General features: G+C 36.4%; 1 protein-coding gene across 1 annotated transcript in view; it reads left to right on the top strand.

Annotated features, from left to right (window-relative positions):
• LOC147871696 (transformation/transcription domain-associated protein-like) overlaps positions 1-24,713 on the top strand; it is a 428,129-nt gene that overhangs the window by 387,270 nt on the left and 16,146 nt on the right. The gene's annotated exons all lie outside the window — the stretch shown is intronic.

The following is a 24,713-nucleotide window of genomic DNA, read 5'->3' as shown; positions in this document are numbered from 1 at the left end:
TTTCTCTCAGATTAATACAGATCGGGAGATATTTGCCTTTTCAAAAATTGACTTTCGAATAATCTCGAAAAATTAAAATGTCTTTATCCTCCAAACCCTTGGACATGCATTGACAGGACTCTGACATGAAGTTGACATATGCGTTCCCTCAAAGTGACATAAGGTTTGTCTCTCAGATGCCAATAGATCGGGAGATATTTGCCTTTTAAAAATTGACTTTCGAATAATCTCGAAAAATTAAAAAGTCTCTATCGTCAAAAACCTTGTACATTCATTGGTGTGCCTCTGACAGCAAGTTGACATATACGTTCCCTCAAAGTGACATAAGTTTTGTCTCTCAGAGTCCTACAGATCGGGAGATATTTGCTTTTTAAAAATTGACTTTCGAATAATCTCGAAAAATTAAAATGTCTCTTTCCTCCAAACCCTTTGACATACATTGACGTGACTATAACAAGAAGTTGACATCTACGTTCCCTCAAAGTGACATTAGTTTTGTCTCTCAGATTAATACAGATCGGGAGATATTTGCCTTTTCAATAATTGACTTTCGAATAATCTCGAAAAATTAAAATGTCTCTATCCTCCAAACCCTTGGACATGCATTGACGAGACTCTGACATGAAGTTGACATATGCGTTCCCTCAAGGTGACATAAGGTTTGTCTCTCAGATGACTATAGATCGGGAGATATTTGACTTTTAAAAATTGACTTTCGAATAATCTCGAAAAATTAAAATGTCTCTATCGTCCAAAACCTCGGACATACATTGACGAGACTCTGACATGAAGTTGACATACGCGTTCCCTCAAAGTGACATAAGGGTTGTCTCTCAGATGCCTACAGATCGGGAGATAATTGCCTTTTAATAATTGACTTTCAAATAATCTCTAAAAATTTAAATGTCTCTATCCTCCAAACCCTTGGACATATATTGACGTGACTATGACATGAAGTTGACATATACGTTCCCTCAACGTGACATAAGTTTTGTCTCTCATATTAATACAGATCGGGAGATATTTGTCTTTTAAAAATTGACTTTCGAAAAATCTCGAAAAATGAAAATGTCTCTATCCTCCAAACCCTTGGACATACATTGACGTGACTCTGACAGGACATTTACATATACGTTCCCTCAAAGTGACATAAATTTCGTCTCTCAGATTCCTACAGATCGGATGATATTTGCCTTTTAAAAATTGACTTTCGAATAATCTCTAAAAATTTAAATGTCTCTATCCTCCAAACCTTTGGACATACTTTGACGTGACTCTGACAGGACATTTACATATATGTTCCCTCAAAGTGACATAAGTTTTGTCTCTCAGATTCCTACAGATCGGGAGATATTTGCCTCTTAAAAATTGACTTTCGAATAATCTCGAAAAATTTAAATGTCTCTATCGTCCAAAACCTTGGACATACATTGACGAGACTGTGACATGAAGTTGACATATGCGTTCCCTCAAAGTGACATAAGTTTTGTCTCTCAGATTAATACAGATCGGGAGATATTTGCCTTTTAAAAATTGACTTTCGAATAATCTCGAGAAATTAAAATGTCTCTTTCCTCCAAACCCTTCGACATACATTGACGTGACTATGACAAGAAGTTGACATATACGTTCCTTCAAAGTGACATTAGTTTTCTCTCAGATTAATACAGATCGGGAGATATTTGCCTTTTCAAAAATTGACTTTCGAATAATCTCGAAAAATTAAAATGTCTTTATCCTCCAAACCCTTGGACATGCATTGACAGGACTCTGACATGAAGTTAACATATGCGTTCCCTCAAAGTGACATAAGGTTTGTCTCTCAGATGCCAATAGATCGGGAGATATTTGCCTTTTAAAAATTGACTTTCGAATAATCTCGAAAAATTAAAAAGTCTCTATCGTCAAAAACCTTGTACATTCATTGGTGTGCCTCTGACAGCAAGTTGACATATACGTTCCCTCAAAGTGACATAAGTTTTGTCTCTCAGAGTCCTACAGATCGGGAGATATTTGCTTTTTAAAAATTGACTTTCGAATAATCTCGAAAAATTAAAATGTCTCTATCCTCCAAACCCTTGAACATACATTGACGAGACTCTGACATTAAGTTGACATATGCGTTCCCTCAAAGTGACATAAGGTTTGTCTCTCAGATGCCTACAGATCGGGAGATATTTTCCTTTTAAAAATTGACTTTCGAATAATCTCGAAAAATTAAAATATCTCTATCGTCCAAACCCTTTTACATACATTGACGAGATTCTGACATTTAGTTGACATATACGTTCCCTCAAAGTGACATAAGGTTTGTCTCTCAGATGCCTACAGATCGGGAGATATTTGCCTTTTAAAAAATGACTTTCAAATAATCTCTAAAAATTTAAATGTCTCTATCCTCCAAACCCTTGGACATACATTGACGAGACTCTGACATGAAGTTGACATATGCGTTCCCACAAAGTGGCATAAGGTTTTTCTCTCAGATGCCTACAGATCGGGAGATATTTGCCTTTTAATAATTGACTTTCAAATAATCTCGAAAAATTAAAATGTCTCTATCGTCCAAACCCTTGGACATACATTGACGAGACTCTGACATGAAGTTGACATATGCGTTCCCTCAAAGTGACATAAGGTTTCTCTCAGATGCCTACAGATCGGGAGATATTTGCCTTTTAAAAATTGACTTTCGAATAATCTCTAAAAATTAAAATGTCTCTATCGTCCAAACCCTTGGACATACATTGACGAGATTCTGACATGAAGTTGACATTTACGTTCCCTCAAAGTGACATAAGTTTTGTCTCTCAGATTATTGCAGATCGGGAGATATTTGCCTTTTAAAAATTGACTTTAGAATAATCTCTAAAAATTTAAATGTCTGTATCCTCCAAACCCTTGGACATACATTGACGTGACTCTGACAGGAAGTTGACATACGCGTTCCCTCAAAGTGACATAAGGTTTGTCTCTCAGATTTTTACAGATCGGGAGATATTTGCCTTTTAAAAATTGACTTTCGTATAATCTCGAAAAATTAAAATGTCTCTTTCCTCCAAATTCTTCGACATACATTGACGTGACTATGACATGATGTTGACATATACGTTCCCTCAAGGTGACATAAGTTTTGTCTCTCAGATTAATACAGATCGGGAGATATTTGCCTTTTCAAAAATTGACTTTCGAATAATATCGAAAAATTAAAATGTCTCTATCCTCCAAACCCTTGGACATGCATTGACGAGACTCTGACATGAAGTTGACATATGCGTTCCCTCAAAGTGACATAAGGTTTGTCTCTCAGATACCTATAAATCGGGAGATATTTGCCTTTTAATAATTGACTTTCGAATAATCTCGAAAAATTTAAATGTCTCTATCGTCCAAAACCTTGGACATACATTGACGAGACTCTGAAATGAAGTTGACATATGCGTACCCTCAAAGTGACATATGTTTTGTCTCTCAGATTCCTACAGATCGGGAGATATTTGCCTTTTAAAAATTGACTTTCGAATAATCTCGAAAAATTGAAATGTCTCTTTCCTCCAAACCCTTCGACATACATTGAAGTGACTATGACAAGAAGTTGACATATACGTTCCCTCAAAGTGACATTAGTTTTGTCTCTCAGATTAATACAGATCGGGAGATATTTGCCTTTTCAAAAATTGACTTTCGAATAATCTCGAAAAATTAAAATGTCTCTATCCTCCAAACCCTTGGACATGCATTGACGAGACTCTGACATGAAGTTGACATATGCGTTCCCTCAAGGTGACATAAGGTTTGTCTCTCAGATGCCTATAGATCGGGAGATATTTGCCTTTTAAAAATTGACTTTTGAATAATCTCGAAAAATTAAAATGTCTCTATCGTCCAAAACCTTGGACATACTTTGACGAGACTCTGACATGAAGTTGACATACGCGTTCCCTCAAAGTGACATAAGGTTTGTCTCTCAGATGCCTACAGATTGGGAGATATTTGCCTTTTAAAAATTGACTTTCAAATAATCTCGAAAAATTTAAATGTCTCTATCCTCCAAACCCTTGGACATACTTTGACGTGACTATGACATGAAGTTGACATATACGTTCCCTCAAAGTGACATAAGTTTTGTCTCTCAGATTAATACAGATCGGGAGATATTTGTCTTTTAAAAATTGACTTTCGAAAAATCTCGAAAAATGAAAATGTCTCTATCCTCCAAACCCTTGGACATATATTGACGTGACTCTGACAAGACATTTACATATACGTTCCCTCAAAGTGACATAAGTTTCGTCTCTCAGATTCCTACAGATCGGGAGATATTTGCCTTTTAAAAATTGACTTTCGAATAATCTCAAAAAATTTAAATGTCTCTATCCTCCAAACCCTTGGACATACTTTGACGTGACTCTGACATGAAGTTGACATATGCGTTCCCTCAAAGTGACATAAGGTTTGTCTCTCAGATGCCTACAGATCGGGAGATCTTTGCCTTTTAAAAATTGACTTTCGAATAATCTCGAAAAATTAAAATATCTCTATCGTCCAAACCCTTCGACATACATTGACGAGATTCTGACATGTAGTTGACATATACGTTCCCTCAAAGTGACATAAGTGTTTTCTCTCAGATTCCTACAGATCGGGAGATATTTGCCTTTTAAAAATTGACTTTCGAATAATCTCTAAAAATTTAAATGTCTCTATCCTCCAAACCCTTGGACATACATTGACGTGACTCTGACAGGAAGTTGACATATACGTTCCCTCAATGTGACATAAGGTTTGTCTCTCAGATGCCTATAGATCGGGAGATATTTGCCATTTAAATATTGACTTTCGAATAATCTCGAAAAATTAAAATGTCTCTATCGTCCAAAACCTTGGACATACATTGACGAGACTCTGACATGAAGTTGACATATGCGTTCCCTCAAAGTGACATAAGGTTTGTCTCTTAGATGCCAACAGATCGGGAGATATTTGCCTTTTAAAAATTGACTTTCAAATAATCCCTAAAAATATAAATGTCTCTATCCTCCAAACCCTTGGACATACATTGACGTGACTCTGACAGGAAGTTGACATATATGTTCCCTCCAAGTGACATTAGTTTTGTCTCTCAGATTCCTACAGATCAGGAGATATTTGCCTTTAAATAATTCACTTTCGAATAATCTCGAAAAATTTAAAAGTCTCTATTCTCCAAACCCTTTGACATACATTGACGAGACTCTGACATGAAGTTGACATATGCGTTCCCACAAAGTGGCATAAGGTTTGTCTCTCAGATGCCTACAGATCGGGAGATATTTGCATTTTAAAAATTGACTTTCAAATAATCTCGAAAAATTAAAATGTCTCTATCGTCCAAACCCTTATACATACACTGACGAGACTCTGACACGAAGTTGACATATCCGTTCCCTAAAGTGAAATAAGGTTTGTCTCTCAGATGCCTACAGATCGGGAGATATTTGCATTTTAAAAATTGACTTTCAAATAATCTCGAAAAATTTAAATGTGTCTATCGTCCAAACCCTTGGACATTCATTGACGAGATTCTGACATGAAGTTGACATATATGTTCCCTCAAAGTGACATAAGGTTTGTCTCTCAGATGCCTACAGATCGGGAGATATTTGCCTTTTAAAAATTGACTTTCAAATAATCTCTAAAAATTTAAATGTCTCTATCCTCCAAACCCTTGAACATACATTGACGAGACTCTGACATGAAGTTGACATATGCGTTCTCTCAAAGTGACATAAGGCTTGTCTCTCAGATGCCTACAGATCGGGAGATATTTTCCTTTTAAAAAATGACTTTCGAAAAATCTCGAAAAATTTAAATATCTCTATCGTCCAAACCCTTGGACAGACATTGACGAGATCCTGACATGTAGTTGACATATACGTTCCCTCAAAGTGACATAAGGTTTGTCTCTCAGATGCCTACAGATCGGGAGATATTTGCCTTTTAAAAATTGACTTTCAAATAATCTCTAAAAATTTAAATGTCTCTATCCTCCAAACCCTTGGACATACATTGACGTGCCTCTGACAGCAAGTTGACATATACGTTCCCTCAAAGTGACATAAGTTTTGTCTCTCAGATTCCTACAGATCGGGAGATATTTGCCTTTTAAAAATTGACTATCGAATAATCTCGAAAAATTAAAATGTCTCTATCCTCCAAACCCTTGAACATACATTGACGAGACTCTGACATGTAGTTGACATATGGGTTCCCTCAAAGTGACATAAGGTTTGTCTCTCAGATGCCTACAGATCGGGAGATATTTGCCTTTTAAAAATTGACTTTCGAATAATCTCGAAAAATTAAAATATCTCTATCGTCCAAACCCTTGGACATACATTGACGAGATTCTGACATGTAGTTGACATATACGTTCCCTCAAAGTGACATAAGTTTTGTCTCTCAGATTCCTACAGATCGGGAGATATTTGCCTTTTAAAAATTGACTTTCGAATAATCTCTAATAATTTAAATGTCTCTATCCTCCAAACCCTTGGACATACACTGACGTGACTCTGACAGGAAGTTGACATATACGTTCCCTCAATGTGACATAAGTTTTGTCTCTCAGATTCCTACAGATCTTGAGATATTTTCCTTTTAAAAATTGACTTTCGAATAATCTCGAAAAATTAAAATGTCTCTTTCCTCCAAACACTTCGACATACATTGACGTGACTATGACAAGAAGTTGACATATACGTTCCCTCAAAGTGACATAAGTTTTGTCTCTCAGATTAATACAGATCGGGAGATATTTGCCTTTTAAAAATTGACTTTCGAATAATCTCGAAAAATTAAAATGTCTCTATCCTCCAAACCCTTGGACATGCATTGACGAGACTCTGACATGAAGTTGACATATGCGTGCCCTCAAGGTGACATAAGGTTTGTCTCTCAGATGCCTATAGATCGGAAGATATTTGCCTTTTAATAATTGACTTTCGAATAATCTCGAAAAATTAAAATGTCTCTATCGTCCAAAACCTTGGAGATACATTGACGAGACTCTGACATGAAGTTGACATATGCGTTCCCTCTAAGTGACATAAGTTTCGTCTCTCAGATTCCTACAGATCGGGAGATATTTGCCTTTTAAAAATTGACTTTCGAATAATCTCTAAAAATTTAAATGTCTCTATCCTCCAAACCCTTGGACATTCATTGACGTGACTCTGACAGGAAGTTGACATATATGTTCCCTCAATGTGACATTAGTTTTGTCTCTCAGATTCCTACAGATCGGGAGATATTTGCCTTTTAATAATTCACTTTCGAATAATCTGGAAAAATTAAAATGTCTCTATCCTCCAAACCCTTGGACATACATTGACGAGACTCTGACATGAAGTTGACATATGCGTTCCCACAAAGTGGCATAAGGTTTGTCTCTCAGATGCCTACAGATCGGGAGATATTTGCCTTTTAAAAATTGACTTTCAAATAATCTCGAAAAATTAAAATGTCTCTATCGTCCAAACCCTTGGACATACATTGACGAGACTCTGACATGATGTTGACATATGCGTTCCCTCAAAGTGACATAATGTTTGTCTCTCAGATGCCTACAGATCGGGAGATATTTGCCTTTTAAAAATTGACTTTCGAATAATCTCTAAAAATTAAAATGTCTCTATCGTCCAAACCCTTGGACATACATTGACGAGATTCTGACATGAAGTTGACATATACGTTCCCTCAAGGTGACATAAGTTTTGTCTCTCAGATTCCTACAGATCGGGAGATATTTGCCTTTTAAAAATTTACTTTCGATTAATCTCTAAACATTTAAATGTCTCTATCCTCCAAACCCTTGGACATACCTTGACGTGACTATGACATGAAGTTGACATATACGTTCCCTCAAAGTGACATAAGTTTTGTCTCTCAGATTAATACAGATCGGGAGATATTTGCCTTTTCAAAAATTGACTTTCGAATAATCTCGAAAAATTAAAATGTCTCTATCCTCCAAACCCTTGGACATACATTGACGAGACTGTGACATGAAGTTGACATACGCGTTCCCTCAAAGTGACATAAGGTTTGTCTCTTAGATTCCTATTGATCGGGAGATATTTGCCTTTTCAAAAATTGACTTTCGAATAATCTCTAAAAATTTAAATTTCTCTATCCTCCAAACCCTTAGACATACATTGACGTGACTCTGACAGCAAGTTGACATATAAATTCCCTCAAAGTGACATAAGGTTTGTCTCTCAGATGCCTAAAGATCGGGAGATATTTGCCTTTTAAAAATTGACTTTCGAATAATCTCGAAAAATTAAAATGTCTCTATCATCCAAACCCTTGAACATACATTGACGAGACTCTGACATGAAGTTGACATATGCTTTCCCTCAAAGTGACAAAAGGTTTGTCTCTCAGATGCAAACAGATCGGGAGATATTGGCCTTTTAAAAATTGACTTTCGAATAATCTCGAAAAATTAAAATTTCTCTATCGTCCAAACCCTTGGACATACATTGACGAGATTCTGACATGTAGTTGGCATATACGTTCCCTCAAATTGATATAAGTTTTGTCTCTCAGATTCCTACAGTTCGGGAGATATTTGCCTTTTAAAAATTGACTTTCGAATAATCTCGAAAAATTAAAATTTCTCTATCGTCCAAACCCTTGGACATACATTGACGAGATTCTGACATGAAGTTGACATATACGTTCCCTCTAAGTAACATATGTTTCGTCTCTCAGATTCCTACAGATCGGGAGATATTTGCCTTTGAAAAATTGACTTTCGAATAATCTCTAAAAATTTAAATGTCTCTATCCTCCAAACCCTTGGACATACATTGACGTGACTCTGACAGGAAGTTGACATATACGTTCCCTCAAGGTGACATAAGTTTTGTCTCTCAGATTCCTACAGATCGGGAGATATTTGCCTTTTAAAAATTTACTTTCGATTAATCTCTAAACATTTAAATGTCTCTATCCTCCAAACCCTTGGACATACCTTGACGTGACTATGACATGAAGTTGACATATACGTTCCCTCAAAGTGACATAAGTTTTGTCTCTCAGATTAATACAGATCGGGAGATATTTGCCTTTTCAAAAATTGACTTTCGAATAATCTCGAAAAATTAAAATGTCTCTATCCTCCAAACCCTTGGACATACATTGACGAGACTGTGACATGAAGTTGACATACGCGTTCCCTCAAAGTGACATAAGGTTTGTCTCTTAGATTCCTATTGATCGGGAGATATTTGCCTTTTAAAAATTGACTTTCGAATAATCTCGAAAAATTAAAATGTCTCTATCCTCCAAACCCTTGGACATACATTGACGAGACTGTGACATGAAGTTGACATACGCGTTCCCTCAAAGTGACATAAGGTTTGTCTCTCAGATGCCTATAGATCGGGAGATATTTGCTTTTTAAAAATTGACTTTCGAATAATCTCGAAAAATTAAAATGTCTCTATCGTCCAAAACCTTGGACATACATTGACGAGACTGTGACATGAAGTTGACAGATGCGTTCCCTCAAAGTGACATAAGGTTTTGTCTCTCAGATGCCTACTGTTCGGGAGATATTTGCCTTTTAAAAATTGACTTTCAAATAATCTCTAAAAATTTAAATGTATCTATTCTCCAAACCCTTGGATATACATTGACGAGATTCTGACATGAAGTTGACATATACGTTCCCTCTAAGTGACATAAGTTTCGTCTCTCAGATTCCTACAGATCGGGAGATATTTGCCTTTTAAAAATTGACTTTCGAATAATCTCTAAAAATTTAAATGTCTCTATCCTCCAAACCCTTGGACATTCATTGACGTGACTCTGACAGGAAGTTGACATATATGTTCCCTCAATGTGACATTAGTTTTGTCTCTCAGATTCCTACAGATCGGGAGATATTTGCCTTTTAATAATTCACTTTCGAATAATCTGGAAAAATTAAAATGTCTCTATCCTCCAAACCCTTGGACATACATTGACGAGACTCTGACATGAAGTTGACATATGCGTTCCCACAAAGTGGCATAAGGTTTGTCTCTCAGATGCCTACAGATCGGGAGATATTTGCCTTTTAAAAATTGACTTTCAAATAATCTCGAAAAATTAAAATGTCTCTATCGTCCAAACCCTTGGACATACATTGACGAGACTCTGACATGATATTGACATATGCGTTCCCTCAAAGTGACATAATGTTTGTCTCTCAGATGCCTACAGATCGGGAGATATTTGCCTTTTAAAAATTGACTTTCGAATAATCTCTAAAAATTAAAATGTCTCTATCGTCCAAACCCTTGGACATACATTGACGAGATTCTGACATGAAGTTGACATATACGTTCCCTCAAGGTGACATAAGTTTTGTCTCTCAGATTCCTACAGATCGGGAGATATTTGCCTTTTAAAAATTTACTTTCGATTAATCTCTAAACATTTAAATGTCTCTATCCTCCAAACCCTTGGACATACCTTGACGTGACTATGACATGAAGTTGACATATACGTTCCCTCAAAGTGACATAAGTTTTGTCTCTCAGATTAATACAGATCGGGAGATATTTGCCTTTTCAAAAATTGACTTTCGAATAATCTCGAAAAATTAAAATGTCTCTATCCTCCAAACCCTTGGACATACATTGACGAGACTGTGACATGAAGTTGACATACGCGTTCCCTCAAAGTGACATAAGGTTTGTCTCTTAGATTCCTATTGATCGGGAGATATTTGCCTTTTCAAAAATTGACTTTCGAATAATCTCTAAAAATTTAAATTTCTCTATCCTCCAAACCCTTAGACATACATTGACGTGACTCTGACAGCAAGTTGACATATAAATTCCCTCAAAGTGACATAAGGTTTGTCTCTCAGATGCCTAAAGATCGGGAGATATTTGCCTTTTAAAAATTGACTTTCGAATAATCTCGAAAAATTAAAATGTCTCTATCATCCAAACCCTTGAACATACATTGACGAGACTCTGACATGAAGTTGACATATGCTTTCCCTCAAAGTGACAAAAGGTTTGTCTCTCAGATGCAAACAGATCGGGAGATATTGGCCTTTTAAAAATTGACTTTCGAATAATCTCGAAAAATTAAAATTTCTCTATCGTCCAAACCCTTGGACATACATTGACGAGATTCTGACATGTAGTTGGCATATACGTTCCCTCAAATTGATATAAGTTTTGTCTCTCAGATTCCTACAGTTCGGGAGATATTTGCCTTTTAAAAATTGACTTTCGAATAATCTCGTAAAATTAAAATATCTCTATCCTCCAAACCCTTGGACATACATTGACGTGACTCAGACAGGACGTTTACATATACGTTCCCTCAAAGTGACATAAGTTCTGTCTCAGATTCCTACAGATCGGGAGATATTTGCATTTTAAAAATTGACTTTCGAATAATCTCTAAAAATTTAAATGTCTCTATCCTCCAAACCCTTGGACATACATTGACGTGACTCTGACAGGAAGTTGACATATATGTTCCATCAAAGTGACATTAGGTTTGTCTCTCAGATTCCTACAGATCGGGAGATATTTGCCTTTAAAAAATTGACTTTCGAATAATCTCGAGAAATTAAAATGTCTCTATCGTCCAAACCGTTGGACATACATTGACGAGACTCTGACATGAAGTTGACGTATGCGTTCCCTCAAAATGACATAAGGTTTGTCTCTCAGATGCCTGCAGATCGGGAGATATTTGCCTTTTACATATTGACTTTCAAATAATCTCGAAGAATTTAAATGTGTCTATCGTCCAAACCGTTGGACATACATTGACGAGAATCTGACATGAAGTTGACATATACGTTCCCTCAAAGTGACATAAGTTTTGTCTCTCAGATTTATACAGATCGGGAGATATTTGCCTTTTAAAAATTGAATTTCGAATAATCTTGTAAAATTAAAATGTCTCTATCCTCCAAACCCTTGGACATACATTGACGTGACTCTGACAGGACATTTACATATACGTTCCCTCAAAGTGACATAAGGTTTGTCTCTCAGATTCCTACAGATCGGGAGATATTTGCCTTTTAAAAATTTACTTTCGAATAATCTCGTAAAATTAAAATGTCTCTATCCTCCAAACCCTTGGACATACATTGACGAGACTCTGTCATGAAGTTGACATATGCGTTCCCTCAAAGTGACATAAGTTTTGTCTCTCAGATTAATACAGATCGGGATATATTTGCCTATTCAATAATTGACTTTCGAATAATCTCGAGAAATTTAAATATCTCTATCCTGCAAACGCTTGGACATACATTGACGAGACTCTTACATGAAGTTGACATATGCGTTCCCTCAAAGTGACATAAGGTTTGTCTCTCAGATGCCTACAGATCGGGAGATATTTGCCTTTTAATAATTGACTTTCGAATAATCTCGAAAAATTTAAATGTCTCTATCGTCCAAAACCTTGGACATACATTGACGAGACTCTGACATGAAGTTGACATTTGCGTTCCCTCAAAGTGATATTAGGTTTGTCTCTCAGATGCCTACAGATCGGGAGATATTTGCCTTTTAAATATTGACTTTCGAATAATCTCTAAAAATTTAAATGTCTCTATCCTCCAAACCCTTGGACATACATTGACGTGACTCTGACAGGAAGTTGACATATATGTTCCCTCAAAGTGACATTAGTTTTGTCTCTCAGATTCCTACAGATCGGGAGATATTTGCCTTTTAATAATTCACTTTCGAATAATCTCGAAAAATTAAAATGACTCAATCCTCCAAACCCTTGGACATACATTGACGAGACTCTGACATGAAGTTGACATATGCGTTCCCACAAAGTGGCATAAGGTTTGTCTCTCAGATGCCTACAGATCGGGAGATATTTGCCTTTTAAAAATTGACTTTCAAATAATCTCGAAAAATTAAAATGTCTCTATCGTCCAAACCCTTGGACATACATAGGCGAGACTCTGACATGAAGTTGACATATGCGTTCCCTCAAAGTGACATAATGTTTGTCTCTCAGATGCCTACAGATCGGGAGATATTTGCCTTTTAAAAATTGACTTTCGAATAATCTCTAAAAATTAAAATGTCTCTATCGTCCAAACCCTTGGACATACATTGACGAGATTCTGACATGAAGATGACATATACGTTCCCTCTAAGTAACATATGTTTCGTCTCTCAGGTTCCTACAGATCGGGAGATATTTGCCTTTTAAAAATTGACTTTCGAATAATCTCTAAAAATTTAAATGTCTCTATCCTCCAAACCCTTGGACATTCATTGACGTGACTCTGACAGGAAGTTGACATATATGTTCCCTCAATGTGACATTAGTTTTGTCTCTCAGATTCCTACAGATCGGGAGATATTTGCCTTTTAATAATTCACTTTCGAATAATCTGGAAAAATTAAAATGTCTCTATCCTCCAAACCCTTGGACATACATTGACGAGACTCTGACATGAAGTTGACATATGCGTTCCCACAAAGTGGCATAAGGTTTGTCTCTCAGATGCCTACAGATCGGGAGATATTTGCCTTTTAAAAATTGACTTTCAAATAATCTCGAAAAATTTAAATGTCTCTATCGTCCAAACCCTTGGACATACATTGACGAGACTCTGACATGATGTTGACATATGCGTTCCCTCAAAGTGACATAATGTTTGTCTTTCAGATGCCTACAGATCGGGAGATATTTGCCTTTTAAAAATTGACTTTCGAATAATCTCTAAAAATTAAAATGTCTCTATCGTCCAAACCCTTGGACATACATTGACGAGATTCTGACATGAAGTTGACATATACGTTCCCTCTAAGTAACATATGTTTCGTCTCCACGATTCCTACAGATCGGGAGATATTTGCCTTTGAAAAATTGACTTTCGAATAATCTCTAAAAATTTAAATGTCTCTATCCTCCAAACCCTTGGACATACATTGACGTGACTCTGACAGGAAGTTGACATATACGTTCCCTCAAGGTGACATAAGTTTTGTCTCTCAGATTCCTACAGATCGGGAGATATTTGCATTTTAAAAATTTACTTTCGATTAATCTCTAAACATTTAAATGTCTCTATCCTCCAAACCCTTGGACATACCTTGACGTGACTATGACATGAAGTTGACATATACGTTCCCTCAAAGTGACATAAGTTTTGTCTCTCAGATTAATACAGATCGGGAGATATTTGCCTTTTCAAAAATTGACTTTCGAATAATCTCGAAAAATTAAAATGTCTCTATCCTCCAAACCCTTGGACATACATTGACGAGACTGTGACATGAAGTTGACATACGCGTTCCCTCAAAGTGACATAAGGTTTGTCTCTTAGATTCCTATTGATCGGGAGATATTTGCCTTTTAAAAATTGACTTTCGAATAATCTCGAAAAATTAAAATGTCTCTATCCTCCAAACCCTTGGACATACATTGACGAGACTGTGACATGAAGTTGACATACGCGTTCCCTCAAAGTGACATAAGGTTTGTCTCTCAGATGCCTATAGATCGGGAGATATTTGCCTTTTAAAAATTGACTTTCGAATAATCTCGAAAAATTAAAATGTCTCTATCGTCCAAAACCTTGGACATACATTGACGAGACTGTGACATGAAGTTGACAGATGCGTTCCCTCAAAGTGACATAAGGTTTTGTCTCTCAGATGCCTACTGTTCGGGAGATATTTGCCTTTTAAAAATTGACTTTCAAATAATCTCTAAAAATTTAAATGTATCTATTCTCCAAACCCTTGGATATACATTGACGAGATTCTGACATGAAGTTGACATATACGTTCCCTCTAAGTGACATAAGTTTCGTCTCTCAGATTCCTACAGATCGGGAGATATTTGCCTTTTAAAAATTGACTTTCGAATAATCTCTAAAAATTTAAATGTCTCTATCCTCCAAACCCTTGGACATTCATTGACGTGACTCTGACAGGAAGTTGACATATATGTTCCCTCAATGTGACATTAGTTTTGTCTCTCAGATTCCTACAGATCGGGAGATATTTGCCTTTTAATAATTCACTTTCGAATAATCTGGAAAAATTAAAATGTCTCTATCCTCCAAACCCTTGGACATACATTGACGAGACTCTGACATGAAGTTGACATATGCGTTCCCACAAAGTGGCATAAGGTTTGTCTCTCAGATGCCTACAGATCGGGAGATATTTGCCTTTGAAAAATTGACTTTCAAATAATCTCGAAAAATTAAAATGTCTCTATCGTCCAAACCCTTGGACATACATTGACGAGACTCTGACATGATGTTGACATATGCGTTCCCTCAAAGTGACATAATGTTTGTCTCTCAGATGCCTACAGATCGGGAGATATTTGCCTTTTAAAAATTGACTTTCGAATAATCTCTAAAAATTAAAATGTCTCTATCGTCCAAACCCTTGGACATACATTGACGAGATTCTGACATGAAGTTGACATATACGTTCCCTCAAGGTGACATACGTTTTGTCTCTCAGATTCCTACAGATCGGGAGATATTTGCCTTTTAAAAATTTACTTTCGATTAATCTCTAAACATTTAAATGTCTCTATCCTCCAAACCCTTGGACATATCTTGACGTGACTATGACATGAAGTTGACATATACGTTCCCTCAAAGTGACATAAGTTTTGTCTCTCAGATTAATACAGATCGGGAGATATTTGCTTTTTCAAAAATTGACTTTCGAATAATCTCGAAAAATTAAAATGTCTCTATCCTCCAAACCCTTGGACATACATTGACGAGACTGTGACATGAAGTTGACATACGCGTTCCCTCAAAGTGACATAAGGTTTGTCTCTTAGATTCCTATTGATCGGGAGATATTTGCCTTTTCAAAAATTGACTTTCGAATAATCTCTAAAAATTTAAATTTCTCTATCCTCCAAACCCTTAGACATACATTGACGTGACTCTGACAGCAAGTTGACATATAAATTCCCTCAAAGTGACATAAGGTTTGTCTCTCAGATGCCTAAAGATCGGGAGATATTTGCCTTTTAAAAATTGACTTTCGAATAATCTCGAAAAATTAAAATGTCTCTATCATCCAAACCCTTGAACATACATTGACGAGACTCTGACATGAAGTTGACATATGCTTTCCCTCAAAGTGACAAAAGGTTTGTCTCTCAGATGCAAACAGATCGGGAGATATTGGCCTTTTAAAAATTGACTTTCGAATAATCTCGAAAAATTAAAATTTCTCTATCGTCCAAACCCTTGGACATACATTGACGAGATTCTGACATGTAGTTGGCATATACGTTCCCTCAAATTGATATAAGTTTTGTCTCTCAGATTCCTACAGTTCGGGAGATATTTGCCTTTTAAAAATTGACTTTCGAATAATCTCGTAAAATTAAAATATCTCTATCCTCCAAACCCTTGGACATACATTGACGTGACTCAGACAGGACGTTTACATATACGTTCCCTCAAAGTGACATAAGTTCTGTCTCTCAGATTCCTACAGATCGGGAGATATTTGCATTTTAAAAATTGACTTTCGAATAATCTCTAAAAATTTAAATGTCTCTATCCTCCAAACCCTTGGACATACATTGACGTGACTCTGACAGGAAGTTGACATATATGTTCCATCAAAGTGACATTAGGTTTGTCTCTCAGATTCCTACAGATCGGGAGATATTTGCCTTTAAAAAATTGACTTTCGAATAATCTCGAGAAATTAAAATGTCTCTATCGTCCAAACCGTTGGACATACATTGACGAGACTCTGACATGAAGTTGACATATGCGTTCCCTCAAAATGACATAAGGTTTGTCTCTCAGATGCCTGCAGATCGGGAGATATTTGCCTTTTACATATTGACTTTCAAATAATCTCGAAGAATTTAAATGTGTCTATCGTCCAAACCGTTGGACATACATTGACGAGAATCTGACATGAAGTTGACATATACGTTCCCTCAAAGTGACATAAGTTTTGTCTCTCAGATTTATACAGATCGGGAGATATTTGCCTTTTAAAAATTGAATTTCGAATAATCTTGTAAAATTAAAATGTCTCTATCCTCCAAACCCTTGGACATACATTGACGTGACTCTGACAGGACATTTACATATACGTTCCCTCAAAGTGACATAAGGTTTGTCTCTCAGATTCCTACAGATCGGGAGATATTTGCCTTTTAAAAATTTACTTTCGAATAATCTCGTAAAATTAAAATGTCTCTATCGTCCAACCCCTTGGACATACATTGACGAGATTCTGACATGAAGTTGACATATATGTTCCCTCAAAGTGACATAAGTTTTGTCTCTCAGATGCCTACAGATCGGGAGATATTTGCCTTTTAATAATTGACTTTCGAATAATCTCTAAAAATTTAAATGTCTCCATCCTCCAAACCCTTCGACATACATTGACGTGACTATGACATGAAGTTCACATATACGTTCCCTCAAAGTGACATAAGTTTTGTCTCTCAGATTAATACAGATCGGGATATATTTGCCTATTCAATAATTGACTTTCGAATAATCTCGAGAAATTTAAATATTTCTATCCTGCAAACGCTTGGACATACATTGACGAGACTCTTACATGAAGTCGACATATGCGTTCCCTCAAAGTGACATAAGGTTTGTCTCTCAGATGCCTACAGATCGGGAGATATTTGCCTTTTAAAAATTGACTTTCGAATAATCTCGAAAAATTTAAATGTCTCTATCGTCCAAAACCTTGGACATACATTGACGAGACTCTGACATGAAGTTGACATTTGCGTTCCCTCAAAGTGATATTAGGTTTGTCTCTCAGATGCCTACAGATCGGGAGATATTTGCCTTTTAAATATTGACTTTCGAATAATCTCGAAAAATTAAAATGACTCAATCCTCCAAACCCTTGGACATACATTGACGAGACTCTGACATGAAGTTGACATATGCGTTCCCACAAAGTGGCATAAGGTTTGTCTCTCAGATGCCTACAGATCGGGAGATATTTGCCTTTTAAAAATTGACTTTCAAATAATCTCGAAAAATTAAAATGTCTCTATCGTCCAAACCCTTGGACATACATAGGCGAGACTCTGACATGAAGTTGACATATGCGTTCCCTCAAAGTGACATAATGTTTGTCTCTCAGATGCCTACAGATCGGGAGATATTTGCCTTTTAAAAATTGACTTTCGAATAATCTCTAAAAATTAAAATGTCTCTATCGTCCAAACCCTTGGACATACATTGACGAGATTCTGACATGAAGATGACATATACGTTCCCTCTAAGTAACATATGTTTCGTCTCTCAGGTTCCTACAGATCGGGAGATATTTGCCTTTTAAAAATTGACTTTCGAATAATCTCTAAAAATTTAAATGTCTCTATCCTCCAAACCCTTGGACATACATTGACGTGACTCTGACAGGAAGTTGACATATACGTTCCCTCAAGGTGACATAAGTTTTGTCTCTCAGATTCCTACAGATCGGGAGATATTTGCCTTTTAAAAATTTACTTTCGATTAATCTCTAAACATTTAAATGTCTCTATCCTCCAAACCCTTGGACATACCTTGACGTGACTATGACATGAAGTTGACATATACGTTCCCTCAAAGTGACATAAGTTTTGTCTCTCAGATTAATACAGATCGGGAGATATTTGCCTTTAAAGAATAGACTTTCAAATAATATCGAAAAATTAAAATGTCTCTATCCTCCAAACCCTTGGACATACATTGACGAGACTCTGACATGAAGTTGACATACGCGTTCCCTCAAAGTGACATAAGGTTTGTCTCTTAGATTCCTATTGATCGGGAGATATTTGCCTTTTCAAAAATTGACTTTCGAATAATCTCTAAAAATTTAAATGTCTCTATCCTCCAAACCCTTAGACATACATTGACGTGACTCTGACAGCAAGTTGACATATAAATTCCCTCAAAGTGACATAAGGTTTGTCTCTCAGATTCCTACAGATCGGGAGATATTTGCCTTTTAATAATTCACTTTCGAATAATCTCGACATATTAAAATGACTCTATCCTCCAAACCCTTGGACATACATTGACGAGACTCTGACATGAAGTTGACATATGCGTTCCCACAAAGTGGCATAAGGTTTGTCTCTCAGATGCCTACAGATCGGGAGATATTTGCCTTTTAAAAATTGACTTTCAAATAATCTCGAAAAATTAAAATGTCTCTATCGTCCAACCCCTTGGACATACATTGACGAGATTCTGACATGAAGTTGACATATATGTTCCCTCAAAGTGACATAAGTTTTGTCTCTCAGATACCTACAGATCGGGAGATATTTGCCTTTTAATAATTGACTTTCGAATAATCTCTAAAAATTTAAATGTCTCCATCCTCCAAACCCTTCGACATACATTGACGTGACTATGACATGAAGTTCACATATACGTTCCCTCAAAGTGACATAAGTTTTGTCTATCAGATTAATACAGATCGGGATATATTTGCATATTCAATAATTGACTTTCGAATAATCTCGAAAAATTTAAATGTCTCTATCCTGCAAACGCTTTTACATACATTGACGAGACTCTGACATGAAGTTGACATATGCGTTCCCTCAAAGTGACATAAGGTTTGTCTCTCAGATGCCTACAGATCGGGAGATATTTGCCTTTTCAAAAATTGACTTTCGAATAATCTCTAAAAATTTAAATGTCTCTATCCTCCAAACCCTTCTACATACATTGACGTGACTCTGACAGGAAGTTGACATATACGTTCCCTCAAGGTGACATAAGTTTTGTCTCTCAGATTCCTACAGATCGGGAGATATTTGCCTTTTAAAAATTTACTTTCGATTAATCTCTAAACATTTAAATGTCTCTATCCTCCAAACCCTTGGACATACCTTGACGTGACTATGACATGAAGTTGACATATACGTTCCCTCAAAGTGACATAAGTTTTGTCTCCCAGATTAATACAGATCGGGAGATATTTGCCTTTTCAAAAATTGACTTTCGAATAATCTCGAAAAATTAAAATGTCTCTATCCTCCAAACCCTTGGACATACATTGACGAGACTCTGACATGAAGTTGACATAGGCGTTCCCTCAAAGTGACATAAGGTTTGTCTCTTAGATTCCTATTGATCGGGAGATATTTGCCTTTTCAAAAATTGACTTTCGAATAATCTCTAAAAATTTAAATGTCTCTATCCTCCAAACCCTTAGACATACATTGACGTGACTCTGACAGCAAGTTGACATATAAATTCCCTCAAAGTGACATAAGGTTTGTCTCTCAGATGCCTAAAGATCGGGAGATATTTGCCTTTTAAAAATTGACTTTCGAATAATCTCGAAAAATTAAAATGTCTCTATCCTCCAAACCCTTGAACATACATTGACGAGACTCTGACATGAAGTTGACATATGCTTTCCCTCAAAGTGACAAAAGGTTTGTCTCTCAGATGCAAACAGATCGGGAGATATTGGTTTTTTAAAAATTGACTTTCGAATAATCTCGAAAAATTAAAATTTCTCTATCGTCCAAACCCTTGGACATACATTGACGAGATTCTGACATGTAGTTGGCATATACGTTCCCTCAAATTGATATAAGTTTTGTCTCTCAGATTCCTACAGTTCGGAGGATATTTGCCTTTTAAAAATTGACTTTCGAATAATCTCGTAAAATTAAAATATCTCTATCCTCCAAACCCTTGGACATACATTGACGTGACTCTCACAGGACGTTTACATATACGTTCCCTCAAAGTGACATAAGTTCTGTCTCTCAGATTCCTACAGATCGGGAGATATTTGCCTTTTAAAAATTGACTTTCGAATAATCTCTAAAAATTTAAATGTCTCTATCCTCCAAACCCTTGGACATACATTGACGTGACTCTGACAGGAAGTTGACATATATGTTCCCTCAAAGTGACATTAGGTTTGTCTCTCAGATTCCTACAGATCGGGAGATATTTGCCTTTAAAAAATTGACTTTCGAATAATCTCGAGAAATTAAAATGTCTCTATCGTCCAAACCGTTGGACATACATTGACGAGACTCTGACATGAAGTTGACATATGCGTTCCCTCAAAATGACATAAGGTTTGTCTCTCAGATGCCTGCAGATCGGAAGATATTTGCCTTTTACATATTGACTTTCAAATAATCTCGAAGAATTTAAATGTGTCTATCGTCCAAACCCTTGGACATACATTGACGAGAATCTGACATGAAGTTGACATATACGTTCCCTCAAAGTGACATAAGTTTTGTCTCTCAGATTAATACAGATCGGGAGATATTTGCCTTTAAAAAATTGAATTTCGAATAATCTTGTAAAATTAAAATGTCTCTATCCTCCAAACCCTTGGACATACATTGACGTGACTCTGACAGGATATTTACATATACGTTCCCTCAAAGTAAAATAAGTTTTGTCTCTCAGATTCCTACAGATCGGGAGATATTTGCCTTTTAAAAATTTACTTTCGAATAATCTCGTAAAATTAAAATGTCTCTATCCTCCAAACCCTTGGACATACATTGACGAGACTCTGTCATGAAGTTGACAAATCCGTTCCCTCAAAGTGACATAAGTTTTGTCTCTCAGATGCCTACAGATCGGGAGATATTTGCCTTTTAATAATTGACTTTCGAATAATCTCTAAAAATTTAAATGTCTCCATCCTCCAAACCCTTCGACATACATTGACGTGACTATGACATGAAGTTCACATATACGTTCCCTCAAAGTGACATAAGTTTTGTCTCTCAGATTAATACAGATCGGGATATATTTGCCTATTCAATAATTGACTTTCGAATAATCTCGAGAAATTTAAATGTCTCTATCCTGCAAACGCTTGGACATACATTGACGAGACTCTGACATGAAGTTGACATATGCGTTCCCTCAAAGTGACATAATTTTTGTCTCTCAGATGCCTACAGATCGGGAGATATTTGCCTTTTAAAAATTGACTTTCGAATAATCTCGAAAAATTTAAATGTCTCTATCGTCCAAAACCTTGGACATACATTGACGAGACTCTGACATGAAGTTGACATTTGCGTTCCCTCAAAGTGATATCAGGTTTGTCTCTCAGATGCCTACAGATCGGGAGATATTTGCCTTTTAAATATTGACTTTCGAATAATCTCTAAAAATTTAAATGTCTCTATCCTCCAAACCCTTGGACATACATTGACGTGACTATGACAGGAAGTTGACATATACGTTTCCTCAAAAAACATAAGTTTTGTCTCTCAGATTCCTACAGATCGGGAGATATTTGCCTTTTAAAAATTGACTTTCGAATAATCTCGAAAAATTAAAATGTCTCTATCCTCCAAACCCTTGGACATACTTTTACGTGACTTTGACAAAAAGTTGACATATGCGTTCCCTCAAAGTGACATAAGGTTTGTCTCTCAGATGATTACAGATCGTTAGATATTTGTTTTTTAAAAATTGACTTTCGAATAATCTCGAAAAATTTAAATGTCTCTATCCTCCAAACCCTTGGGATATACATTGACGTGTCTATGACATGAAGTTGACATATACGTTCCCTCAAAGTGACATAAGTTTTGTGTATCAGATTCCTACAGATCGGGAGATATTTGCCTTTTAAAATTTGACTTTCGAATAATCTCGAAAAATTTAAATGTCTCTATCCTCCAAACCCTTGGACATACATTATCGTGACTCTGACATGTAGTTGACATATGCGTTTCCTCAAAGTGACATAAGGTTTGTCTCTCAGATTCCTACAGATCGGGAGATATTTGACTTTCACAAATTGACTTTCGAATTATCTCGAAAAATTAAAATGTCTCTATCCTCCAAACCCTTGAACATACATTGACGTGACTCTGACAGGAAGTTGACATATAGTTTCCCTCAAAGTGACATAAGGTTTGTCTCTCAGATTCCTACAGATCGGGAGATATTTGCCTTTTGAAAATTGACTTTCGAATAATTTCTAAAAATTTAACCCATTGACATTACTTACATTATACTTCATACTATACAATTAGATACACTGTGATTAAAGTTTTAGAATATAGCAATAATCCGTGTCTTTAAAACAAACATGAGGATGAAATTTCAGCATTTGCATCTCACTTACAAAAAACCTTTGTCCCACGCTGTAGTTAAAGACAAACAAAAATGCAATCATTCAGCATTTTACCCCGAGGTTTTAAATTTCAGTGTTCACAGAGTTTCAAATATAATATGAGTAAACTGCTATTATTCACTGCTCTGTTGTGGTAATTGTGTTGCAAGTGTGATAGCAACTTAGATATGAATTATGTGAACGTGTAAGGTGTGGATGTCTAGTTATGTGTGTGGGGTGTTCTACGGAGTGTAGTAAAATAGTAGAAATGTCGGCCGCAATCACATTGCGTTGATAAGAGTCTGCTTCCTGGAAAGAATATGTTATTTCCTTTTATCTGCTTCATCCCATTTCACATTCTCAGTTCAGTCTAATACCACAGAAAGATCTTCAAAACGTCAGTCATTGTGAATATGTTCGGAAGCAGATGGGGGGGGGGGGCTCTGCAGTTTCACTCGTTTAGGAAGTGCGGTGATGAAGATCTCTGGCATAGCTATACCGGACAGTCTTGATAATAGTGGGTGTCCGTTCTCTGACCCAGGAGGGCTTTAAAAGTGTGCTGACCACGCATTACTTAGTTTGTATTTTCTTCATGTAAATCTGTAAAGTGATGTCAAAGCGGGAGGTAACGGGAATACTTGGTGATCATCACCGAGAGGGAGTTTCCAAACAGTCTTTAACGGGAGATGCGCAATAGCAGTTGTCCTATGATCGAAAAGTTTGACTTGCCAGTGATGAGATTGCTTTTTGTAAGTCAGGTAAGTGCAATGAGTTTTATGGATTGTGTGTGTTTTTCTGCAAGTGGTTTTCAGCGAATATTGCCGGCATTAATTTTGTTGGTAGTGTATTAAGTGTTGATTGCTGCATGTGCCAAAATGAAGTCTGACGAAGTGAAGTTGGTGTTGTTGAAGTACGGTCACCAGTGGGCTGGGTCGTTGGGTGTGTTATAGATGCTCGTGAAGTACAACCTGGTGGCAGAGGGGCTGTGTAGTGGCGACATATGCAATAATCGTTTATAGTGCTTCGTTCATTGAGCTGTAGTTTACGAAATCCCACCTGTTTTCATAAATGATGGAAGATATTTAGGTTATGGAAATGTTTATTAGTTGGTGCTTATAGGTGATGTTGGTCGTATTTTTCAAATGACTCAGCTCGCGAGACATTTTCGCCCTTCTGCAAAATTACTTGTGAGAAATTATCGCGCAGGGAGAATGTCTGTGCTGAATTTGCGTGATGTCTTGAGTGCCAACATGAAATGTGACGAGGATAAGTTCGTGTTGGAAAGGACGTGGACGATTTCACTGGGTGATTTATAGGTAGACGTGCAGGTATTCAAGAGTTGTGTCTGGTATCAATCTGAGCAGTAACATAACGGCGACGGACAGGTTATGTGACAAATGTGCCCTAGGATGTAGGCGATGTAGATGCAAATTGTGGGCTACTTGTTTCATAGTGCTTCGTGCTAAGTTGATTGAGCTGTAGTTTATTGGGTGTGGTTGGATCCATAAATTATTTTATGATTTTTGAGGTGATGGAAGTGATTGGTAGTTGGTTTCTTATAGG

This window comes from Zootermopsis nevadensis, unplaced genomic scaffold, assembly GCF_977971745.1.
Source record: "Zootermopsis nevadensis isolate Lab colony 2312 unplaced genomic scaffold, Znev_1.0 Znev_ptg000044l, whole genome shotgun sequence".
NCBI classification, from domain to species: Eukaryota; Metazoa; Arthropoda; class Insecta; order Blattodea; family Termopsidae; genus Zootermopsis; species Zootermopsis nevadensis.
Note: the sequence above shows the minus strand (reverse complement) of the source record. Positions and strands in the feature narration are given on the sequence as shown.